Source organism: Equus asinus, chromosome 8 (genome assembly GCF_041296235.1).
Source record: "Equus asinus isolate D_3611 breed Donkey chromosome 8, EquAss-T2T_v2, whole genome shotgun sequence".
Classification (NCBI taxonomy): Eukaryota; Metazoa; Chordata; class Mammalia; order Perissodactyla; family Equidae; genus Equus; species Equus asinus.
In genome coordinates, this window is record NC_091797.1 from 33411220 (window position 1) to 33437165 (window position 25946).

At 46.1% G+C, this 25946-nt stretch overlaps 1 protein-coding gene and 1 pseudogene across 25 annotated transcripts in view; both read left to right on the forward strand.

The window, feature by feature from the left end:
• Positions 1-25946, forward strand: part of LOC106825028 (class I histocompatibility antigen, Gogo-B*0101 alpha chain) — a 192503-nt gene that overhangs the window by 100104 nt on the left and 66453 nt on the right. The window lies entirely within an intron of this gene.
• Positions 1143-13412, forward strand: LOC106848281 (spliceosome RNA helicase DDX39B-like; annotated as a pseudogene).

Here is a 25946-nt window from a genome sequence, read left to right on the forward strand (position 1 = left end):
TAGGGTTCACTCTTGGTGTTGTACAGTGTGTGGACTTGGACAAATATATAATGACAAGTATCCATCGTTATGACATCATATAGAGTATTTTCACTGCCCTAAAAATCCTCTGTGTTCCACCTATTCAACCTTACCCCCTAGCCCAACCTCTCGCAACCACTGATCTTTTTACTGTCTTCATAGTTTTCCATTTTCCAGCATGTCATATAGTTGGAATCATGCAATATGTAGCCTTTTCAGATTGGCTTCTGTCATTGAGTAATATGCGTTTAAGTTTCCTCCATGCCTTTTCATGGCTTAATAGCTAATTTCCTTTTAGTGCTGAATAATATTCCATTGTCTGGATGTACCACAGTTTATTTATCCTTTCACCTACTGAAGCACATCTTGGACGCTTCCAAGTTTGGGCAATTATGAATAAAGATGCTATAAACGTTTGTGTGCAAGTTTTCATGTGAACAGAAGCTTTTAACTCCTTTGAGTAAATACTAAGGAGTGTGATTGCTAGATTGTATGGTAAGAGTATGTTTAGTTTTATAAGAAACCGCCAACTGTCTTCCAATCTTGCTACACTATTTTGCTTTCCCACTAGCAATGAATACACTCCACATGAGCATCACACACGGGAGGCGCCTGACCACCAGCTGCCTCTCAGGCTCTGGGACCGCAGTGCCCCAGTCCCAGCTTGTCGGCTTGTAAGCAGTAAAGTCATCCCTGTTTATCCATAGTGCCAGAATCTATAGCTGCTGCCTGGCTCATAGCCAGGGCTCAGCTGCAGATGGTGTGACCCTGGGGAACTCTCCCCTGGCCTGACCGCCAAAACCTGGGGTCAGTTGTTAGAGTAGAACAACTACTTGAGGCAGGGCTGCAGAGCTCTTGAGTTCAGGAGTTGGGGTATCAGGAAGCAGGGCCTGGAGGATCCAGAATGAAGTTCCCAGTCACCAGAGGAGAAGGAAAAAGGTGGGATACCAGAGTCCTAGGGTGTTGAGAGTAGGGAAGGTGCTGACCTTGCCCTGGGGTGCAAGAGGTTGAGTAGAAGAACTCCTGGGATCTGGGAGGTAGAAGCTTTTCCTCTTGGAATCCAGGGGAATGGAGGTCAGATGCCTGGGCCAGGCTCACCACTGAGCTCCTTGTCGCCAAGGATGGTCTTCAGACTCCAAGCTAAGTCCTGCCGGAGATCTTCCAAGATCGTCTCCTTGGCTGCCAGCAGCCAGGTCACCTCCCTCCCCATGCCCTGGGGCCTCTTGTCCTGGGAGGGCAGCTCCTGCTTCATAGGCAGGAAGAAGAAGCAGTGAGGTAGCCAAAGGCTATAAGTACAGGCATCTCCGGGCTGGACTCAGACTTGACTGTGAAGTCATAGCGTAGGGAGTGGGTCCCTACAACATCCAGGCTGGACCCCTCAGCACCTGCCCTTAGCTCTCCTTTTCTCTGCACCCTAGAAACCCCTTGTGCCTGTCTACTAAGTTCTAGTTTTTACTCAAACTTTGCTTCTGACACCAAATGTGTAGGTTTTTCCAGACCAAGCAATTCTCCATTTCTCTATGGACACCAACTGGACGCCCTATGATTCAATTCACTTCTGTCATTAACCACTCAGAGTTAGTGCAGACCCCAAAGATTAGGGGCTTAGTCGCACAGGACTGTCCCCCACTTTAGACGCTAGTCGCAAGTAGTGGGTTCCCAGACTACCCACACTTCTGTCTGACAGCTACAAACTGGGGTTCTCATGACCCCCTCCCTCTAGTTTTGATAACTTGTAAGAACTACTCACCAAACTTAGAAAGGCACTTCACTCACTATTATTGGTTTATTGTAAAGGATACAACTCAGGAACAGCCAAACGGAAAGCATGCATAGGGCAAGGAAGGGGAATGGCTTGGAGCTTCCATGCCCTCTCCTGGTTGTCACCCTCCCATAACCTCCACATGTTCGCTGACCCAGAAGGTCTCTGAATCCCATTGTTTAGGGTTTTTATGGAGATTCTATTACTTATGCACAATTGATTAAATCATTGGCCATTGGTGATTAACTCAATCTCCAGCTCATCTCTCATTCCTGGAGTTCAAGGAGTAGGGCTGAAAGCTCCAACCCTCTAACCACATGGTTGATTCCTCTGGCAACAAATCTGCATCTGAACCTATCTAGGGACCCCAGCCACCAGCCATCTCATTAGCATACCAGAAGGACACTCTTGTCACTCTGGAGATTCCAAGGGTCTTAGAAGCTCTTGTGTCAGGAATCAGGCGCTAAGACTGAGTATTATAAGAAAAGATGCTCCTAACGCCCCTGTCACTCAGGAAGTTACAAGGGTTTTAGGAGCTCAGTGCCAGGAACTGGGGACGAAGACCAAACATATATCTCCTATTATATCACAATATCACACTGTCCCTATACACACAGACACACACACACACACACACACACACAGACACACCTTCCTACTCAACCCTTCCCATTTTTCTTTCCTCCCTGGCTCCGTCCTCTCTTCTTCCCTCTCATTGTGTTATGTTCTATTTCTTCTCCCTTCTCCTCTTTAGAGACTCCCTCCTTCCTACACCTGACACCTCAGGGGCTCCTGTCCCCACATCTCATGGTTGAAGACTCGTAGGCTGATGCCTGGGATGAGTGGCCTCCACCCCTAGAAGAAATAGGAACAAGGGAGGGGATCCAGGAGTCCAAGGTCCCATCCTGGAAGCTGACGGACTGGGTCCTGGGGGTATCGAGGGCTTTGGGGTGGGTTAACCCCACACTTGAATTCTGGCCATCATGGTCTGGAGCTTGGCTCTGCCCTGGGGACAAAGTACTGAGTTACTTAGTGGTGGGAGGAAACATCAATATCAACCTGGATTTTGGAAAGATGAATGAGCCCTGAGCCTGGCCTGTGACCTGGTCGTGTGCTTGTGTGCAGAGCCCTGTCCAAGGGCTGGGAGCAGAGGGAGACCCTGGGGTGGTCCTGGTGGAGGAGGAGAAAGGGGAGCTGGGTCTTCTGTCCTTAGCCCTGTGGCCCCATGGCGGCGCTGCCCTTGGATTGGATTGCCTTTGGGGGTGCTCTTGGATTCTGATGAGCAGCTCTGGAGAGATGAGGGCTGTGGGCTGAGTCGGGCAGAGGTGGCTAACCTGGGGGCTGGGCATCCATGAGGGGATGCAGATTCCTTCTGAGCAGCCCTGGACTCCACAAGAGTCAGCTTCGTGTCCCTTGTCTTGAAACATGAGCACAATAGTGGAGCAACACAATCTGGCTCTGGAATTCTTCCCGCAACTATGGTCCATGTAGAATCCAAACAGAAAGAGGCCATTCAAGGCCTAAGTTCACTCCGTGTTGGGCTCACGTGACTTTATGGGGTTGCCAGAAATGTAAGTCGCATTTACAGGAAGTTCAATGATTTAGCAAATTCCAAAAAAATTATGTACAATTTCATTTATTATGTCTCTGGCCTGTGTTTTTGAAAAGGCAGAAAGACCAATGAAAACAGACCAAAAAGCTCCTCTGGAGATTCTTGAATCCTTTTTCACACCAGTAACTTAGACCTGGAGAGCCAAGTCTGAAGGACACGTGGAAGAATCTGGAGAAGAAACCCTCTCTTGAAATCAGCAAGGGCGCAATTAGTCTGGGCGCTTTCATGCTCTCTTTCTACTTGGAGCAGGTTCCACTCTGCAGGTGAAGGGCAGCCCTGGTCTCCCCCAGAGGCCTCAGTCCCTCACATCTTCTCACTGCTCCACATCAGAAACATCTGTTTCACTTGTGCTGGTTTCCACAGATTTATTTCCTTTTTCTGTTGTGTGACCACTAATACAATACACAGGCAAGATCCTAAAACCAGGTAAAGGATTTTTACTTACTCCACTTGCTTATGAAAGTGGAAGTATGATTATGAGAGGTGAGTGGCAGATATGGACAGAGAAAGAGACAAAGAGCAGAGAGACAGACAGAGAGATAGAGAGACGCTCACAGAAAATGTGAGTATACCCATCCATCCACTGCTCCATCCATCCATCCAGCTACCAACCTTTGCAAGATAAGTAAATCAGCAATTTTAAATTTATGACCTGATAGAAGTCACAGGGTTTTCCTTGTCGGCTCGCACCTGCGCTCATTTGTCCAGTCGGTTGATACATTTGCTGAGTTCCACCCATGTTCTGCCCTGGGTGCTGAGCACCGGAGTCTGAACAGGAAGAGACACCTGTGATCCGCTCACATTGGGCCTTGTGGGATGACCTTATCTCCAGATGCTCTTCTTTTTGGTCCTTGGGGAAAGTCCCAGGCCCACCTCCCTATTGACACCTAGGAGTTTTAGTGTCCTGGAATGATAACTATCTTTGGATCAAGCACCAACTTTTCAGCATTTATCCTGTATCAACCACTTGCTAAATGCTCTTTCAAAGATTTTCTAATTTGGAAGTTGTTAAAAAAAAAACAACAAAAAACGGTGTGGTTACAACCTCAAGCACATTATTTATGAGAACCCTAAAAAGAAGGACACCTCAGGGAAAGGGCCTTCTCTGATTTCTCCCAGAACACCTCATTTCATATTCTCATCTGTGTTAGCTTGGTTACAAGGTGAGCTCCATTTCTTCTGACTTTATTGCAAAAAGTGGAAATAGTTGCTCAGTTAATAAGTTCTTGGTAAAATCCAGGGCCTCAAACACTGCCCCAGGAATCGCACACACCAGAAAGGTACGGGTCTGCACTTCCTCAGTCTCTGAGATGCAGCAGTTCTATTCTTGTGTGTCCATTACTAGAACTGTAAAATTTGACTTTTTGATCCCATTCAACATCTGAAAATGAGCTGGGTTTTCAGTGTATTTCCCTCCAGAGACTAAATTGCAGAGGAAATCGGTCCAAATCCACTCTTATGGTTTCCTAAGTCAGCAAAGAAGCCAAAATTTGAGGTCCTTCAAGAAAAATTAATAGAAGTCCCAGACCTCAAACTTCATGTGTAGCTGTGAGATGAGGCTGCTAGGATCTGTCCCCACCGCTGGGTACAGAGCAGAATATGCAGCCTTTATGTGCCTGAGGGAGGCAGTCAGCCACAGTGTCTGGGGCATCCAGGAAAATCCTCAGGATGGATTCTATCCACCCAACTGCCTCCTTCAGCAGCTTCCCCTGAAGAAACCCCAAGGTCCTAGCATCTGTTAAGAACAAAGGTATTCAGTGTCCCTGATAAAGAAAACGAAAAACCGTCAGTAGAAGTGAGTAGAAGTGGGAATTTGTCTTAAAAAGGGTTGGTGCAAAAATGAGAGGATATGGTCATCAATGCCACTGTCTATGGCTTGCTAAGTGACCCCTCCACTATTTGAAGTAATCCTTTACTGAATAAAGACACCGTGTACTCTAAGACAATAAAACACTGCTTCTCTATGACAATGTCTGTTATAGGAAAGCATCTCCTATTGCTAATTATTCATTCAATGGTGGAAAAATCACGGTAATTGGTGCCTGTATACCACTTTTTAAGAAATTTCTCGAAAAACCTCATGAGATGTTCTCCAGGAGGCTGCACCAGAGGGAATGAGGCCTTGAATTTCTACCATCCTGTTGTATCCAGTGTGATGGAAATTAGTCCAGGTATGATGATAAACCGGAAATGTGGGAATGCAAGCACAGAACCAAACCTCTCCCCTTGTCCCGATGCCATGTGTTTGTCCGTCACTTTTGCTCTGTCTGCTCTGGGGAAATTTCCTGAAAGAAACAGGACAGGAAACACTGTTCTTGGCTCTGAATCTTTTGTCTGCAATTCCTGTTATACACGCATCTAACCAGCAGATGGCGCACTAGCCATTTGGTTTCCTCGCCCTGCTTTTCCCCCATCCCACCCACTTCAAAGTCAGGTCTGTGGAGTGTGGGGGCTTCACAGGTACAGATTAACAAAGAGGAACATTTTGTTTTCATTTGAGCTCGGGATTCCCTTTGTGAGGTTGGGAATAGAAATGTCCAGTTATAATTCAGAGACGACAAATACTACTCCTAAAAGAAAAGAAATTAAATAATGTGCGTCTTTGGCGCCTCAGCTCTGAGCTGCTGATTTCTTTTGTTGAGTGTCTGAGAGATGCTGAACGTTCAATATAAAGCAGGACACTTCGAGTTCTCAGAGGATCCTCGTTCTTAATTGTATTGGAAAATAGTTTGTCGGTTTCATCACTTGCCCCCAGCCCCCACCCCGTGTGATTTGTAAAGAAGTTAAACACTGATGTCTTCAAAAAAACTACCAATGGATGAGATAATGTACTGTCTGGGGTTTTCTTCAGAATAACGCAGTGTGTGATGGTTGGGGTGTGGATAAATCCCGATGGGGTGTGATCAATGCAGTGCTGAGTGAAGGGTCAGGGGGTTCCCTCACATTCTCTCTAATACTGTGTGTGTTGAAAATTCCCTCAGCACAGAGTTTAAAAAACAAGCACGAAAGTCACCCAGACCCAGTCGGGGCACCCTGGATTCTGAAGAATCAAGAGATCCTGGTTACAGTTTCCAACCACACTGCCAATCAAGACAGATATTTTATTCCCCCTCTTTTTTTTTTTAAAAGATTTTATTTTTTTCCCTTTTCTCCCCAAAGCCCCCCGGTACATAGTTGTATATTCGTTGTGGGTCCTTCTAGTTGTGGTATGCGGGACGCCGCCTCAGCGTGGTTTGATGAGCAGTGCCATGTCTGCGCCCAGGATTCGAACCAACATAACACTGGGCCACCTGCAGCGGAGCACGTGAACTTAACCACTCGGCCATGGGGCCAGCCCCTCAAACAGATATTTTGAAATGCAACTGCGGGGACTAAATGCCTTTAAATATCTCCACACTCCTCCTCTTGGGCTTCTCAGGTCAGGTGGGTCACTCTGTGTCTCCTTTCATCCATTGGTTCCATGTGGGCAAGGACTGGAGCCCAACCTCTGATGGGGCAGGGAGTGAGAATTTAAAATACTGTATTATCATCAATGACAGGAAATAGGATTGTCATTGAGAAGGAGGGCCAGGTAGGAGACACCTGGAGAGTCATTGTCTCCAGGAATTCCTTTTTCACTCTCTGATAGAAAGTGTAGACAGGGACCATAGACCCTTGGTCTCAGGGGTCTCATACCCACCTGAAAATTGCATGAAAATTGTGTGGGAATGCAGGTGAGGGATTTTAGCTGGGGGCAGGTGTGGGGCAGGGCCGTAGCTTTCCTGAGATTGTCAAAGTTGTCCTGATCCACTGAGGGGACAAGAGAATCTGAACAGAGTTGTCCCGTCTGACTGACTCTGAGGGGAAACACTGGAGACACGGGTGTCCAAGGATTCTGACACCCATGGGAAGGGCTCCCTTCAGCTATCCTTGTCCCCTCAGCTCTTACTTCAGCTGGGGAAACTTCCTGAGCGCTTCCAGGTCTTTTTTGCAGCCTGAGGTGGAGTGACCCTGAGCTAATGAAGATAAGTTCCAGTTCCCCTCACCTACACAAGACTCTTCTTTATAATTACTCACTTTTGTGTCTAACTTTGTATTTATACTTTGCATTCTTATTACTAAAGGACACCTCCAAATTGTATAAACTTTAGCCCCCATAAACCTTGCCTGTTTATACTGTAGGGATGTGTCCCACATCTGTACGTCTCACAAGTGGAAGGTAAGTCACCCTTTTTCTACTGCCCCTGGTCACCGGTTACCACCCCCAAGGAATTGTTGTCACCAGTTGCTTGTGTATCTTTCCAGAGACTGATTATGCATTTAAACTCGTACACTGTTCTTTACACAATTCAAGATTTTTCCCAGACCAGGCTTGGTGAGGCCAAGTGGTTAAATTCACTGCACTCCACTTTGGTGGCCCGAGTTTTGTTCCTGGGTGCAGACCTACACCACTCGTCTGTGAGTGGCCATGCTGTGGTGGGAGCTCACATACAAAAAGAGGAAGATTGGCAGTGGATGTGAGCTCAGGGTGAATCTTCCTCAGAAAAAAAAATTTTCCCATTTCCATATCTAGTTTCCTGATTTGCTGAGAAGTTTCATGAAGTGTCCCTGGGCATCACTTACCGTCCTTCCAAAGGAAGAACTGTTCAATTAAGATTCAACCAAGGACTTAGTATGGTGAAGACACAGCCCACAGTTAACAATGTTAACTGTTCATGTTGACAATGCAGCTGTCCAGGACTTCATCATAATTCCTACAGGATACTTAAATAAGTTCTGCCCTGATGTTTTGTTCTGATTTTATATTCACATTGATTTTGAACAGACAGGCACTCCCTGAGTCCCATGCCCTGCTCCCCACCCCAACTCTCCCCTCTAGGTCTACTACAGACAACAGAAAACTGGGTGGAAGAGACATGGTGCTTCAATCCAGAGTCAATGCCCAGTGCACTTTGGAAACTTCGAGATTCTCCTTCATGAAGAACAAAAGGGAAATACTGTATGTTCATAAATATGATGGTGATGATGTGTGAGTGTTTATCTTCTTAGTTGGCAAAAGGAACCAGGTGGCTTATATTACAATGCATAATTTAAGTGGGGCAGTTAAAAATAAACACAACAAAAGTCAACATATTATAGCAAAGATCTAGATACCCTATTTATGTGGGATACAATGAAGTCTTATGTACAGTAGTGATTGGGTCCTCAGCTTTCGGCACCTCAGGGTGTAAGAGAAACAAGTAGGGAATGTGCTAAACCACCTGGAGAGAAAACAAATTCTTATGATGTATTTAAGGAAGAACTTATGTAGAATTGTGTGCAAATGTCATTGCTTACAAAAATGAAAATTATTGATAGGTATAATCTTGAAAAAATACAAAATTGGCTTTTAAATGTCTACTTGAAATACCTCCTCGAGGAAGACTGAGATCAAATAATTAACAATTTAAAGGAGCCCTTTTCCTGCAGATCTAAGAAAATGTGGCCTAGGAAAATCCCTTTCCAATAGTCTAAACAAATACACAGGAAAGGGAGCTTCCGGAGGGGAGAGAGCCTGGAGGAATGGACAGTTTCATGGAGAGCATCTCTCTCACTGTTCAGGAATCCTAACCAAGAAAACTGCGGAGCTGTCAATCACTTGTGAAAACCCCATATCTTCATCTATGTTTTTACTCAGAATCCATTTTCACTATATTCAGGAGGAAGAGAGCAGCAAGGGAGCCTGAAGGTAGGGCTGAGTTTTAATCAAATGTCCTCGACTGGATTAAGGTTCAAGCACAGGTTTAGATCCCAGACTCCAAGTGTCAGAGGCACATGGCCCTGTACAGAATATTTCCCAATTAATTGCTTTACCTGGAAATTAATCTGAGCACCCCCACCTCAGGACCTTTGCACTTGCAACTCCTCTTACCTGGGATGCTTCTCCCTCACTTCTTTCATGTCTTTGTCCTCAGTGATGCCTGCTCTGTTTAGACTTCCAACCCCCGGCACCTACTACTGTTCACACAATTTCCCTGCCTCTACTTTCTCTGTAGCACAAATCATAACTTGACATGTCACATAATTTATTTATTTTAGTGTCAGTCTCCTAAAAGTAAAATGAAAAATTCACGACAGCATGTATTTTTGTCATTTCTTTTTTTTTCACTGCTTCTACTCAGCACTCACACTATTTCTTGGCAAATTGTAGGTTTAATAGATATATGTTGAATGAATGAATCTGAATATATTTTTATTTTTCTTAAGGTCACATTCTGCAGGGCCTGTCAAGATAAATAGCTGTGGAGTATATCTTCAAATTTGCTAAACTAGTTAGTCTCTTTCTGTGTAAGAGATCTCTTTAGTTTGTTTTTGTCGAGTTCAACTATTGGTCATTGCTGCTGTTGATGATGCTGCTACAAAACTGTTGACTGACTCCCTTGAACCTGCTTCAATTCATCCTTCATTAGCCTTAGACACACTCCTGAGAGTCCTCTGTGTCTACCATCCATTTTCTATGTCTTCAGCCCTCAGAGTTCAGACTTGATCTTCATGGTTAAGGCCAGAGACACTGAAGTCCTGCGCTCCTGTGTGATGGTGCATGGCTGCCCTTGGTGTCTCCTTATCCCCATCCTCTGTGGGAGGGGGCAGAATGGAGCACCTGGAACACAGAGAGGACCTCCCTCTTGCTAATACTGATCGTCTCACAGCAGAAACTGCCTACACTCCACAATGGGTGTCGGGCATAACGGATGTGGTAAGAGGCTGACAAGGTGCTTGTCATTGTTTGGGAGCTCACTCAGCCCTGCCTTGTCAGAGGACATTTGGACTGGAGGAAGGTGTGAACAGAGAGTTATTGAATCACCTTAGAATGAAAAAGTCTAAATGAGAGCAAGAGGGAGAAACTCCATGTAGAACCAATCAGTAGACAATATTGAGAAGAGGGCAAATAATAGCTCTGGAAAATATCTTTCAATTGTTGATAAGTGGATCCTTGACTGGGGAAGTAGAATAAGGTAATTCTATTCATTTAAAGATTGGGAAATGGAATGCAAATCAGTTTCCCCACAGGTGACATGTGGACAGGCCCAAGTGCCATCTGCAGCCCAGGGCAGAGCAGCAATTGTCACAGGAGAGTGGGTAGCAACCCCGACATGCTTCCGTTGAAGATTGTTATGCCAGAGCTGGGCCGTCTTGTCTTACTGTGTAGTTTTCTTCTGTTGTTGTTATATTGTTATTCTATTCCATTTTTATTAGATAATAGTTTCAAATTTTCAGAAGTTTAAAACTACCCAAAGCATACTGTGAAAATATTTTCAAAATTGTTTCCCATTCTCACAGTTCCTACTGCTCTCCCCTTAGAGAACCATTATCACTAAGTCCTTGGATGTCTTTCCAGGCACGTAGATGTACATAAATTCTTCTTCCCCTTTTAAGGAAAATATAGCATAGTATACACAGTTCTGCAACTTGATTATTTTTGTTAATAGTTTCATTTGGAGATCTTGTCAACACGTGAAGAATTTCCCTTTTCCTTTTTTTATAGCTTTATGGTGTTCTACTATGTGGATGGATTTAACTGGTCCACTATTTATTGACACTTGGGTAATTTCACCTTTTGCTATTAAAATAGTGCTGCAATGCATAATCTTCTTCTATATGATTTCTAGGCATGATGATGTATCTGTAGGATAAATAATCAGAAGTGGGATTGTAACATGGATAGATATTTTACCTCCACGGGAGTTATAAGGAAGTGTTGTTGATTTTCACTGTACATTTGGGCAAATTTAGGGAAGTGTGGATTCCACATCACTGAGAATCAGACTTCTCAGTTCCTCACCTCAAACCTAGAGAAACCAGTCACTCCTAGTTCACAGTTGAGGAGGGCGGTTCATATTGTAGGTGGAGACTTGGGATGAGCAGAGCTGCTGTATCGCTAAAGGAATAATAGGCTCAGCTCAGGTTTTGAGCAAAAGACAGCCCAGATATACTTCCCTCTCCAGAAACTAACGTCAGCCTATAGACTGAAGGGCCGACGGTGGAGGACTCTGGAACCGGAAGAATAAGGTCCATGACGGAATGGGTATGTTCACACCTGTAGCAGCAGAGCCTGATGCACTGAGAGATTCAGGCATATCTGTTATGTCTTGCCGTTGGGTGGTTTCACTGCTCCTTTTCCTCCCTGCAAAGTTCCCTTCCCATGGCGGTTTTCAGCTAGGCAATCTTAAAACTCAACTGATAGGAAGGAAATTACATCTAATGTGGAAGAGACCACATAAAAATGTAGGTACTTTTGGGGGTAGGGAGTGGTGTTCAATCTTTTCTCTTCCCCCATCTCCCCCCATGGGGTGTACTGGAAATCAACTTCCTCAACCCCCTCAAGGTTTAACCCCCCCACTCTGCCCTCCTGCAGTTCCCCACCCCTTTCCTTCCCCCTCCTCCCCCCGCCAGTGGAGATCTTCGTGGATGATGAGACGCAGCTGAGGCTGCATGGGTTGCAGCAGTGCTACGTGAAACTGAAGGATCAGGAGAAGAACCAGAAACTCTTTGACCTTCTGCATGTCCTTGAGTTCAATGAGGTCAGTTGTTCAAGGCCCAGTAGGAGGATGAGCATATCTCCACTGTAGGAGAAACCTGTATTAAGTACCCTTTTATTGAGAAAACCATGTATATGATTTGAGAGAGAATGGTGGAGAGATTCTCTTAAATGTAATTCTTTTAAATGAGAATATAAATGTCTTTTTGGGGGCTGAGCATGAACAAGGTGGAAACTGCTTTTCTGTTCCATGGCTGGCACCAACAGGTACTCAATAAATAAGAACCACAGTAAATAAACCTCAAAATATAAAAACCCTTGAGGATTTTAAATAAGTTCATAAAAGTCCCAAAATATCTTGGGGCTGTTAGGTCCTTAAAGTTGTTTGTTTGTTCTTGTGTTACTGACTGAGGAAAAGCCTTCCATCACTGTACCTGTTGTGTGGTTTATTACCACTAAAAACGACTTTCTAGAATAGGTAGGTTGCTTATGTTTGGTATTTTGATGAGCAGGTATGTTGGTCATGGTCTTTCTAGACCTTAGTTCTAATTTTTACCGCTTCTTCAAGAGGTGTCCTCATCCTTGTCTCCCAACATATCTGGTAATTTCGGTTACTGTTCTCTGCGTCTTCTCTGTAATATGTCTGCTCAGGAAAAATCAGCGCCGAGAGAGAGAAGCTAAGTTATATTTAGAGCAGAAGAGGAAATATGTGAGGGAGACTAAGGGAAATTCCTTTAGAAGAGTGTAATCACTGAAAACTCTCTCGCCCATAATCTCTCTCATACACCCATGAACACACATCCCCCTTCTCACTCACAGACGCAACACACACACACACATGCACACACATGGGGGGGTGATCTTTGTGAAGTCCGTGCAGTGTTGCATTGCCCTGGCCCAGCTCCTGGTGGAGCAGAACTTCCCAGCCATTGCCATCCACCAACTGATGCCCCATGAGGAGAAGTGATTCGGAGATGGGGAAGATGTTTTGTGTCCTTGGGAGGAAAAGAGGCCAGTGAGAGAAGGGACTTTCAACATTTTTCTAATTTCCTTCCTTGTGAAGGCTTTCTCGGTATCAGCAGTTTAAAGATTTTCCATGACGAGTTCTTGTGGCTACCAACCTACTCAGCCGAGGCATGGACATGGAGCAGGTGAACATTGCCTTTAACTGTGACAGCCTGAGCATTCTGACACCCACCTGCATCGGGTGCGCGCCCCTGCAACAAGAACACCCCATTGTCCTCCCCCAACCCTCTATTTTCTGTATCTTTGCAACCTTCCATCTTCATCCCTCCTTTGGGGTGTCTTCCCTTTTTGGGGGTCTTCCAGTTCTATCCTCTGTGTCCTTCCAGGTGGCCAGAGCAGGCCAGTTTGGCCCCTAGGGCTTGGCCGTCACATTTGTGTCACATGAGAATGATGCCAAGATCCTCAATGATGTGCAGGATGCTGTGCAGGATTGCTTTGAGGTCGATATTAGTGAGCTGCCTGATGAGATAAACATCTCCTACAGAGAGTATTGAAACTGGCCTCCCCAACTCTTTAGATTCCCCTTGTTCTTTAGTGTGTTTGTTATAAATCCTATTACTTAGCAAAGCCTCTGCTGCATAATGGACACTTGACAAGTTCATGGCCCCCTGGTCTTGATGCCCTATTGGGATGTTAGGTGACCTCTATATGAGGTTGCTTTCTTTTCTTGTGACATTTCTTTTTCCCACCCTCAAGTCTATCCTCTGAACCCACACACCACATAAACAACTGCATGTATGGGTGTGTGTGTCTCTGCCAACCTCACTTTTTCTTTTCTGTGTCTTATTGTAACTGTGCCCTGTTTTCTCTTCAGTTGAACAGGCGTGGTAGAGGACTTACCCTCCCATTCTGGAATGTGACAGCTGTCCCTGTTCAGGAGATGACACCAGGGGTAGGAGCAAAGGAGACACTACTGCCACCTACCCTTGACAACTCCCAACCCCCACCCCATGGCTTCTCTCTTTTGCATCACCACCACTCCTAAACCTCCATTTCCTGATTTGTCAGCACTTTTTTTCAACAAAACTAAAAAACACATGCGTCTGTGATGTTGTAAACGCTCCATTTCTTTACTGAATTTGGGGTGAGGTTGTTTTAGGGTATGATCCAGGATATATCCCTGTAAGGACTGTGTTCCCTGCTGTGGGGCAGAGGTCAGTAGGAGGGGTCAAAGTGGGGTATGTGACTAAAGAGACTGCAGAGACCATGGCTCCTCACTGCTTTCCAATTTCTGACCCTTTGTGGAGGTGAGTTCCGGTTTTCTTAGTGGCCTGGGAAAGGCTGGGATGTTTCTGATTGAGGAGCTCAGGGGGCTGGTGCGTAATATTTCCATTGCTGAAGGGTGAAGTGGGAACTGGTGGAAAGCTTAGGTGTCTCCTCTCAGGCTCTCTCTGTGTCTCCTCATCTCTTCCTTGAGCTTCTGGGTCTTGAGCACCAGGGCGTGGGCTTCCCAGGCCCCTTGTTACCCTTCCAGTAGGGCCTGGGACAGCTCCAGCTGCTGCTCCAGCAACTCCTCAGCCTGGGCCAGCTCAGCTGTGGGGTGGGGCTCAGGATCCTGAGTGAAGGGGACGTGGGGTAGGGAGGCAGGGTAGGGGGCTGAGGCTCACTGGAAGTCAGAAATTAGGCCTCTGACATTTTTGGACCCTATTTAAGGTCATCTGTACTGTGCAGCCAAGCTAGCTTCCTGTCTTAAGTATAAGCCTCCGGGGAACAGAGATCACTGGCCCAGGGGCTATGACTGGCCTTGTACAAGGATATAGGGTTATGGGAAAGAGAAGGCTGGCTGTCCCTACTCCCTAGGAAACAATGAACTCTTAGATGGGAACTCTTCATGGACTGTGCAGGGAGGGAAGCATGTGGGAAGCGGGAGTCCGAAGGCCCGGAATGGGGTCCGCGTGGGGAGCTGAGAGTTGGAACTAGGCAACAAACTTCAGGAGTGTAGGGGGCTGGTATTTGCAGGCCTGTGGTGCAGGATAAGCTTGAAGGGATCCCCTCACAGTACAAATACCCCCCACTTGCCCCTCACGACCTGCACCCCCACCCTTGGTGCTGCTTACCTGGACGTATGACTTCATCTTTCACCAATACCACACTGTGTTGACTATTGTAGCTTTACAGAAAGTCTTGAAGACCAGCTGTGTGAGTCCTCTCACTCTGTCGTCTCATGGTGTGCTGGCTACTCTGGCTCTTTTGCCTCTCCAGATAAACTTTAGAATGAGTTCATCAATATCCTTGCTGGGATATTGACAATATCAGCTGTCAATATCTAAAATACCTTGCTGGGATTTTAATTTGTATTCTGTTGAATCCATAGATCAGGTTGGGAAGAACTGACATCTTGACAAGATTGAATTTTCCTATCCATGAACATGGAATATTTTTCCATTTATTTAGTTTGTTGATTTCTTTCATCAGAGTTTTGTAATTTTCCTCACATAGATCTTGTACATATTTTGATAGATTTATACCTAAGTATTTAATTGTTTGTGTGCTAATGGAAATAGTATTGTGTTTTTAGTTTCAGCTTCCAGTTGTTCATTGCTGATCTGTAGGAAAGTGATCGACTTTTGCATATTAACCTTGTGTCCTGCATTTTGCTGTAATTGCTTGTTAGTTGTTATTCCAGGAGTTAGTTGTTGTTGTTGTTGGTTCTTTGGATTTTCTACATAGACAATCATGTCGTCTGCCAACAAAGAAAGTTTTACTTCTTCCTTCCCCCTCTGTATACCTTTTATTTTTTTGGTCTTGTATTATCTAGGACTTCCAGTATGATGTTGCAAAGGAGTGGTGAGAGGAGACATTCTTGCCTTGTTCCTGACCTTAGCAGCAAAGCTTCTAGTTTCTCACTATCAAGTATGACGTTAGCTGTGGGTTTTTTGTAGATTTTTTTAATCAGATAGAGGAAGTTCCCTCTCTGTTCCTAGTTTGCTAAGGTTTTTTTTTTTTTATCATGAATGAGTGTTTGATTTTGTTAAATGCTTTCTCAGCATCTATTGAGATCGTCATGTGAATTTTCCTTTTTAGCTTGTTGATGTGATGGATTACATTCATTGATTTTCTAATGCTGAAGTAGCCTTGTATACTTGGGAGAAACCCCACTTTGTTATGGCATATAGTTGTTTTTATACCTTGTGAGTTATATTTGCTAATATTTTGTTGAGGATTTTTGCATCTATGTTCATGAGAGATATTGGTCCATAGTTTTCTTTTTTCACAATGTCTTTGTCTGGGTTTGGTATTAGGTTAATATTGGCCTCATAGAATGAGTTAGGAAGTATTCCTCCTGCATTTGTCTTCTGGAAGAGATTGTTGAGAATTGTTATAATTTCTTCCCTAAATGTTTGGTAGAATTCACCAGTGAACATATCTGGGCCTGGTGTTTTGGAATGTTATTAATTACTGATTCAATTTCTTGTATAGATCTAGATCTGTTTGGATTGTCTATTTCATTTCAGTTGTTAAAATTATTTTTTGAATAATATTAGTTTGCAGAAGAGTTGTAAAGCTAGAACACAGATTTCCCATATACCCTTCACCCAGCTTCCCTTCATGTTAATATCTTACAAAACCATGTCAAGACTAAGAAAGTAAGAAACTAACATTGGTGTAATACTATTAACTAAACTATAGAATTTATTTGGATTTTACCAATTTTTCCACTATTGTCCTTTTTTTTGTTCCGGGATCCAATCCAGGGTAGCTTAATACGCATTAAGTTATCATGTCTTATTAGGCTCTTCTGATCTCTTGAGTTTCTTAGTCTTTACCTGTTTTCATGACCTTGAACGATTTGAAGATTATTAGGGAGCTAATTTGTAGAATGTCGCTCAGTTTGGGTTTATCTGATGTTTTCTCATCATTAGATTGGGGTTGTGGGTTTGGGGAAGAATACCATAGAAGTGAAGTGCCCTTCTCATCACCCCATATTAGGGGGTGCATGATATCACACGACCTTTACCACTGATTAAGGTTATATCTGCCAAGTTTCTGTAATTTTACCCTCTCCATATGCTATTCTCTAAAAGCCAGTCACAAAAGTCCCATCCACTTTCAAGGGGAGGGAAATAAGGGTTCACCTCCTGGCAGGGGGATCCTCTTGCATCTTTGTTCATGAGAGATCTCACTTGGAATTCTTCTGTAAGGAAGATTTGTCCCTTCTCTCTCATTTAAAAATTTTCAATCACTTATATATTTCAGTATGAACTTGATATTTATTTTATATTTTGGGTCATAATCCAATATTGTTGTTATTTTGCTCCTCAAATTATTCCAGTTTTCTTCCTGAGGAGCTCTTTCAGGTCGGCTGCTGTGTCCCTTTGACATGCACCATTTTGGGGAGGTGCACTTCTCTTCTGGCTTTACAAGGTGTTCCAGGCTCATCTTGTATTGTTTCTGTCTCAGCTCTAGAATAAGCTATTTATCTGAGGATCCCTGGTTCCTTTTATTGGAGAATGATATTTAGAGACTAAGATCTGGGCACTGGGTGCTCATTTCACTTTCTAAAGAGAACACCGAGGTTCTAGAGCCGTCCAAGCTCACACAGGCAAATAGGAGGCTCTCACTTCAGCACCACATTCGAGTTTGTTCAGTGCAGCCTTTAGGACCCAACGCACTATGGCCAGTTCTCCATACATGCCTTTCTTTGTTAAAGCTGCTGTTTTTTCAGTCTACAGGGCTTAGACTTGAACAATTTCATTCCTTAATGTTTGGAGATTTTCCTGAAAGGAAAAGTTTGGTCTTACAAAATTGACTAGAATAGGCAAGAGAAAGAAAAAGCTTCTGGAGAAATATCTTGTATTTTTATTTCATGTGGAATATTTTCCTCTTCTTGCTGCTCTTTCCATGTCCCTGGGCCTGTGGGAAGGATGGCTCCCCTGGGCTATGAGAGAAAAATGATGATGTGGAAACATGTTCCTTCATTGCCTCCCCCAGCTCTTCAGCTTCTCCTCTGGCTGTGCCCATCCTCCTCCCCCACCCCTGGCCCAGGAGCCCTTCCTGCCTTCAGCCTCACCTAGAGCCCAGCCTCTCCCCTAGAGCTGCCCCTTAGTGGAAGTGAGCCATTCCTGCCACAGGAGGGCAGAGGAGGAGAGGGAGAGGTCAGAGCCTGGGGCTGTGGGAGAAGGAACAGCAGGAAAGACGGAGGTTAGAGAGAGAAGGACTTCTGAATGAGGGTGAGATGTGAGTGATCAGAGGGGGACTGAGGACATTGCCAACATCTCCATTTAGGAGGGAAGCACTGGGTACAGGGGCATGGAGCATGGGCAGGACCTGGATGAGATTCACCCCCACCCTCACCCCTGTCCTCTGACAACATCTTACCCCAGGTTAAGGCCCAGGTGCTCCACCAGACAGGTGTATCTTGGCTCCTCTCCAGTGAAGACCCCCACCAGTGCCCAGCCCTTATGTGTTTTGTCTCCCTCATGTTAGGTTCCCCTGAGTCCCGAGTCCACAATTAGCTCCTTCGCTTCCTGCAGCCAGGTCAGCATGGTGTTGGCAGGGAAAGAGTCAAGTGCTCAGCCTCTCACACCCTCAGGGTCCTCCTTGTCAGTCACCACGACCTTGGGGGACCTGGATGCTGGAGAGAGATGAAGTGAGGGTGGGGCCACACCTTCTCTTCCTCCGTCCTCTCCTAGTCTTCCTCCACAGCAGCGCCTCCTCCCTCCCCCAGCCCCAGGACTTCTGAAAGCCCAGGCAGGGAGGGGGGAAGCCCACTTCTGTGCCAGGAGTCTCCACAGTGTGCGCACTTCCACTCCCACTGCAGTTGTAGGGCCTGCTCCGTGCAGAGCCCCGGGCACTCTCAGAAGGCGATCCAGGAATGTTCTTCCTTCAAATGTCTGCGTGGCTCAGTTCCTCACCTGCTTCAAGTCTGTACAAATGTCGTCTCAGTGAGGCCTATCCTGACCTCATCATTTAAAAAGGCCACCTCTTCCCTCACCTTGCATTGACTGTCGACTTGCATTGTTTTGTTCCTCTCTCTCTTTATCACTTTCTAACACACGATGAAGGTTTCTTTTTCCAAGGACGGCCTCAGCATTATCCCCAATCCCACATGCTCATTTGCAATGTGACCTCACCATCTCTTATCTAGAGGTGGGGCCTAATTACCTTCTTCCTTGAATCAATGACCAGCTTTGATGACTAGAACATGGAATGGTGACATAGCTTGAGTTCTGAGGTTCTGACTGAAGAAGCCTTGTGGTTTCTGACTGGTCCACTTGAAACACTCCCTCCTGGAACCCAGGTGCTGAGCTGAGAGCAGCTAAGCCACATGGAGAAGCAGGTGGAGGAGAATCTAGGTCACCCTGTTAACAGCCCCAGTGAGCTCCCAGCCAACAGCCAGCATCACCTGCAGCCCCATGATGGAGCCCTCTTGGATGTTCTGGATCAGTTGGGCCTCCAGATGACTGCGGTCCCAACCCATGTCACATGGAGCAGAAGAGCTGCCCGACTCAGCCCTGTCAACCCACAGAATGAGAGAGAACAAAAAGCTTGTTGTGTATTTTAGGATTGTTTGTTACCCAGCAATAGATGATGGGAACACATCCCATATAATTTATTACTATTATGGTGTTTTCATTTATTGTCTGCCTGTCCTGTCAGACTGTAAGCCTCAGGAGAGCAGGTGTTTGTCTGTTCTGATTAAATGATCCCCAGGCCTGGAACAGTGCCTGGTAGAGAGGTACTCACGGAATATTTGCGAGGGAATGAGTAAATGCTGGGACCACGTTCCTTAGAGCTGAGTCTGAAACTGAAAGGGAGAGTTTATGGTGTTGGTTTGGAGGTTGTCTTCCTCTGCTCCAGCTGCCGTAACAAAATACCACAGACTGGGGAGCTTAAACAGCAGAAGTTTATTTTCTCACAGTTCTGGAGGCTAGAAATCCAAGATCAAAGTGCCAGGAAACTTGGTTTCTGATGAGGGCTCCCTCCTGCTTGTGGATGGCTGTCTTCTTGCTGTGTCCTCACAAGGCCTTTCCTCTGTGTGCAGAGAGAGATCTCTGGTGTCACTTTCTCACAACCACTAGTCCTGTCAGACAGGGCCCCACTCTTATGACCTCATTTAACCTTTATTCTCTCCCTAAATGCTGTATCTCTAAATACAATCACATTTGGAGTTAGGGCTTCAATGTAGAAATTTTGGGGGACACAACTCAGCCCATAGGGGTCCCCCGTGATATGTCTGTGTTTGGATCCTACCATTTGGTCTTGGTTTCTGGAACCCCTGGACAACACAGTGCTCAACACTGCCCCAAACTCATGTCTTACCACATGAGCACAGCAGATGGGAGGTGCCTGGCCACCAAGTGTTGCAGATGTCTCTTGGGCTAGGAAAGGGGTCTCCCTAGGTTTGGGATCACAGGTGACTGCTGCCCGGATCACAGCTGTGGCTTAGCTGCGGCATGTGGCGTTCTGCGACATCCTCCCCTGGCTTGTGGACCTCCTGTCTGTCAGGCTGCTACAACAGAATAGCATAAATTGAGTAGCTTATAAACAACAGAAAATTATTTCTCACAGTTCTGGAGGCTGAGAAGACCAAGATCAAGGTGCTAGCAGCCTGGGTGTCTGGTGAGAACCCTCTTTTTGGTACATAGATGGCCGTCTTCTCACTGTGTCCTTGCATGGTGAAAGGGACTGTGGGGTCTCTTTCATAAGGATGGTAATCCTACTCCTGAGGGCTCCATTCATGACCTAATCACCTCCCAAAGGCCCCACCTCCAAACACCATGACATTAGGGATTAAGTTTCAGTATATACATTTCGGGGGAACACATTCAGTCTACAGCACCCCCAAATTCCTGGGTAAGTTGTCAGGGTAGAAATGAGATTTAGGGCTGGGGCTGCAGAGCTCCTAAGTTCAGGATTTGTGGCAGCAGAGAGAAGGGCCAGAGGAGTCCAGGCTAAGGATCCGGGTGCTTGTGTCACCAGAGAGGAAAGGGATGGGATCTCCAGAGTCCTTGGGCAGCGAACCCCCGGCGGCTTCTCTCCCCCACCCCATCCCATATTGTGAGACTCACTGGACAGAGTCCAGCCCCAGAGGCAGCAGCAGGAACAAGTGATAAGGACTCAGGAGTCCTGGGTCCCATCCTGGGAGACTGAGGGCACCCAGTTTGTTTTGGGGGTCCATTCTGCACCTGGGAACCAGCTGTTATGGCCTGGAGACCTCCCTGTGCCCTGAAGCAGAGTCTACAGTGACCCAATGGGGAGGAAACATCTGTGTCAGTGTGGATTTTGGGAAACACTTCACAGCCTGAACCTGACATGGGACAGAGGCATCCCCTTGTGTGCAGAGCCCAGTCCTGCTACTGGGGGCCCAGGGAGACCCTGCAGAAGTCCTAGCTGAGCAGGAGAAACGGCAGCTGGCTCGTCTGTCCTCAGCACTGTGGCCACAAGGGGGCGCCACTGCTGTGCTTTCAGATTGTGACTGACCTTCCTGGGAGGGTCTGGGCTCTAAGCTGGTCAGAAATGAATGACCTTGAGGCTGGGCATCAATGGGGGGAAGACGCTTCTGAGCAGCCCTGGACTCAACAGGTGTCAAGGTCATGGATGGGCAAGAATTGAAGGAGAAGAGAGCTCAGGAGCCCTGTACACTCTCTGAGGTTCCAATCTCCTCCCTGCGACCCCTCTCCCAGCCCTTGACAACAACACCTGGGAAATTGAAAAGAACGATTTTCTTCCATTTTCTATTTCTTTCCAGTACTCCTCTTTGATGTAGCAACAATAACAATATTTGTATAAATTTTCCTCAGGAGGATACCTGAGAAATTGGTAAGATGCTCATCTCTGGCAGGGGACCTGAGGGGGGCCTGGGGGAGGGAGGAAGATTTCCCACCATAAACCCTTTGGCATGTCTTGAATGATCTTTTCAAAATATGTTACACTAAGAATCTCTTTCATTTGCGGGACCCTTTCCAGTTAATGCCCAGTTTACACAGATGCGGCCGTGTGATGGGCCTGTTACCGGCCGCAAACACAGGTTCTTTACCCACCACACAAAAGGGGCCAAAGGAAAACTGAAACGCCAGGCATATGGCAAGGAAAGCGCTTTTATTTCGGGTGACGTGAGCCGGGAGTCGAGAGTGAGCCCTCAAATTTGTCTCGTTTCGTCTCATCTTCCCGAAAGAGGGGAGGTGAGGGGATTTAAAGATTTGTGAGGAATGTGGCTGCTTGTAGAGAGGCGGGAGGAGTCAGTGGCCTTGCTGCTCGGAGCTTTCCCACCAGCCTGCATTAGGCCTTGGGAGCTGCTCCCAGGGAGGAGGAGGAGATGATAAGGAATCCAGGTGGGCATCCTTGGCTGTTTGTCTCCATGGCAGATAGTGGATTCTGGAGCCAGGGAGCCAGAGAGTAAGCAGGGAAGGAGTGCTCTGGTTTTAATCCCATGTATGCTGGATTTAATGTAGGGGAACTGATATCAGGGCTGGCATCAGATCGAGATGCAGGCCCTCCACTCTGTGGTTCCTCCAGCACGCCCAGGGTGTTCACACCTCAGAGCCTTCACTGCTGCTCCCCAGCCTGAAAACGTGTCTCCTAGGCATCTCTTCCCTCCCTGACATTCTCTCCAAACGTCCTCACTCAGAGACCCTCCCTGCAACCCCCCTGCACATGGCACCTTCAGCCTCCCCCCCACCCCTGCCCTGCTTTGCCTTTGTTCACACCCTGTTCACTACCACACGTTTTTACATGTGCTTATTTAATTGTTTATTGTCTGTCCGTCCTCCAGGAAATGAGCTCTATGAAGACAAGGATGGGGATTTGATTGTTCACGGCTGTGTTTGCACTGCCCTGGAAGTGTCTGGTTGTTGGTTTTAACAATATTTGTTGAGTGACTGAGTGGATGAATGTGGGAATGCACATGCAGACTGACACACTCACACACACTGCCAGACACCAACACACAGACACTGCCACACACACTGACATATTCATACATGGAAGACACGTACACACACATTGGCACACACTGACACACATTCTCACACACGCATACTATTGAAGCCTAATTTTCATTCAATATTATATTGTGGGCATTTTTCATGTCATTAAGCATTGTTATTTTAAAAATTTTCTCCAAATTATTGTACAAAAATTTCAAACATACTTCAAATTAGAAAGAACAGTACAATGATCACTCTAGTTTTAATCATCTTAATATTTTGCTGTATTTTGTTTATGTATGTAATAAATAATATGGCTATAATTTTTGCTGAAATACTTGAAAATCACTTGCCAACATCATGACTCTTATCACTAAAGACTTCGATATTCATCCATTAAAAAATAACAGTTTTCTTCAAACAATATTATTATTACACTGAAGAAAATAACTGTATTTCCCTAATACTGAAAAATGTCAAAATAATAAAAATTCTTTAAATTTTCCTCTGAATATCTTTCATTTGGAGAAGAGGAGAGCTCCGTGTCGCTTGCGCCATCTCTGAGGTTTCTTTCTCCTGTCTGCACCTCCTCTCTCAGCCCCTTGATGTCAACACTCCAGGAAACTGAAAAGTGGAAACATTTTCTTCTGCTGCCTATTTCTCACTTTTGTGAATAAAATCACCTCCTATTTGAGAACATCTCAGTGTCTACATAATATTTCATAGTGTGGATATGCACATTGGGACTATTGAGACTAGGAGCACAGCTGCCCTAGGCTTTCTGTCTCCCCTAGTAGGACAGAAGAGGGACCCCTGTGCCAGGGGTCACAGGTGGTGCCCCAGAAGTCACATCTCCAACAGCAGGTGTCAGGCATACCTGAGACCAGGTGTGAGCACACTCGCCTCCCTCAGGGCGAAGAGTGAACATATGCCCATCCTCTAGGCCCCTCCTCCTCTCCTTCAGGCGCTCCGTCCCATAATCAGGGTGTTAAGAAATGGTCCATAGACTAGAAGCAAGACCCAATCACCCCGAGCCTCCTTATCTCCATCGACAGAGTCCAAGTGAGAGCCCCAAACCGCTGCTCCTCCTCACCTTCATCTCTCACGGACTCACCCCCATCATCTGCCTTGAATCCACCAGGACTAATATCACTATGTCCTTTTCTCTGTTTGTGTCAGTCACTCCTGGTCCCCCAAATATCCTTCACTCTCACCTCCACAAGGCTCTGCACACCCCTATTCTGTCTCCTCTCACACCCCCTCACCAACTCCTGAAACCTGTCCACTGCGGCCCCTGCAGTTCTCAGCCCATGATCAGCAAAATCTCCAAAGACCTCTCTCACGATGTTCCCTTCATGTCTCAGCTCTGACAGAAACCTGGGTATCCCTAAGGACACAGCTCCCTCTGGAGTCCTCTCCCATGAGGTATTTCCTCTCCCACAGACCTTGTATCCCTGGACCTGGAGATGAGTGTGGTCCTTGCTCCTCATTGCTGCTCTCAGACCTTTGTTCCTCCCTCTTTTCCTAACATCTTCAGATGTGAATCTTCTGTCATCAGATCAGCGCCCCCAATCCCCTCACTGTATGTGTTCCCTGTGGACTTCCAGACCATTCCCCTCATCCCTCCACCCTTAGGTCCTGGCTCACTGTCACTGTCTCCAGCAGTGCTATTGCCTTGATCCTTGGTGGTATCAACATGAGATGTGGTAAGCTGAATAGCGGTGCCCAAAGCTGTCCATGCCGTAATCCTTGGAATTTATGAATGGGTTGCCTTACATCTCAAAAGGGATTTTGTCAATGTAATTAAGGCTAAGCCAGCCCTGGTGGTCTAGTGGTTAAGACTCGGTGCTCTGTGTGATAGCGCAAGTTCATTTCCCGCTCAGGGAACCACACCACCCGTCTGTCGGTTGTCACATGGTGGCAGCTGCATGTTGCTGTGATGCTGAAAGCTATGCCACCAGCATTTCAAATACCAGCAGGGTCACCCATGGTAGACAGGTTTCAGCAGAGCTTCCAGACTAAGACAGACTAAGAAGAAGGACATGGCCACTCACTTCTGAAAAAAACTGGCCATGAAAACCCTATGAATAGCAGTGTGAACATTGTGTACTACAGCACCAGAAGGTGAGAGGATGGCTCAAAAAGACCAGGCAGGGTTCTGCTCTGCTGTATGCAGGGTTGCTAGGAGTCAGCCCAACTTGATGGCACTAACAACAGCAAATTAAGTTTAAGGACCTTAAAAGAGAGGGATTATCTTGGTAGGAAGATTATTGTGGAGTATGTGGATGGGCCCAAACAAATGACATGAGTCCTTAAAAGACAAGAATTTTCTCTGGCTGAAATCAGAGGGATGCCATAGAGGAGACGTGGTAGAGGGGAAATCAGAGAGGTCTCAAGTGGGAGAAAGACTGGTGTGCTGTAGGGGCCTATGTTGGAGGACTGAAGAGATCCTCTATGGGCTAAGGGCGGCTCCAGCTGACAGCCAGCAAGGAAATGAGGACCTCAGCCTTACATCTGCAATGAAGTGAAATGAGAGAACAACCTAAACCAGCTTGGAAGTGGATTCTTCCAGAGCTCCCAGTAAAGAGCACAGATCAGCTGACACCTTGATCTTAGCTCAGTGAGAACACGTCAGATTGGCGACCTATGTAACTGTGAGATAATAAATGGGCGTTGATTAAAGCCACTAGGTCTGTGGGAATTTTTATGGCAGCAATAGAAACCACACAGCAGAGAGGATGCTCTCACTCCCTGGCCTCTCAGTTCCTTGAACTCTTCTCCTCCATGACCTTCTACTCTGCTCTCCCTGGGCCCCCACTCCCTTGTACCTCCTAGACCTTGTCATTGCCAATAACCCAGCCCTTCCATAATCTCCATTTCATGCTTCCCACTCTCTGACGTCCATCTCTCCTACTCATCTCCTTACAGGGTGGCCTAAGGTCTGGAAACACTATTATTTTATCATGTATTTATCATATATTGCCCCAGAAATTGCATTGATACCTACAGCATCAATCATGTCCCCCGTTACAGTGGGACCTATAGAGGCCAGGTAATAAATGGAGGCCTGGACAAAGTGTGGCTCATAGTGAGACCCCTGGGTCCACGGACCCACCCAGCAATCATCCCCCCTTCCACGAGTGCACAATTGGCATTGAT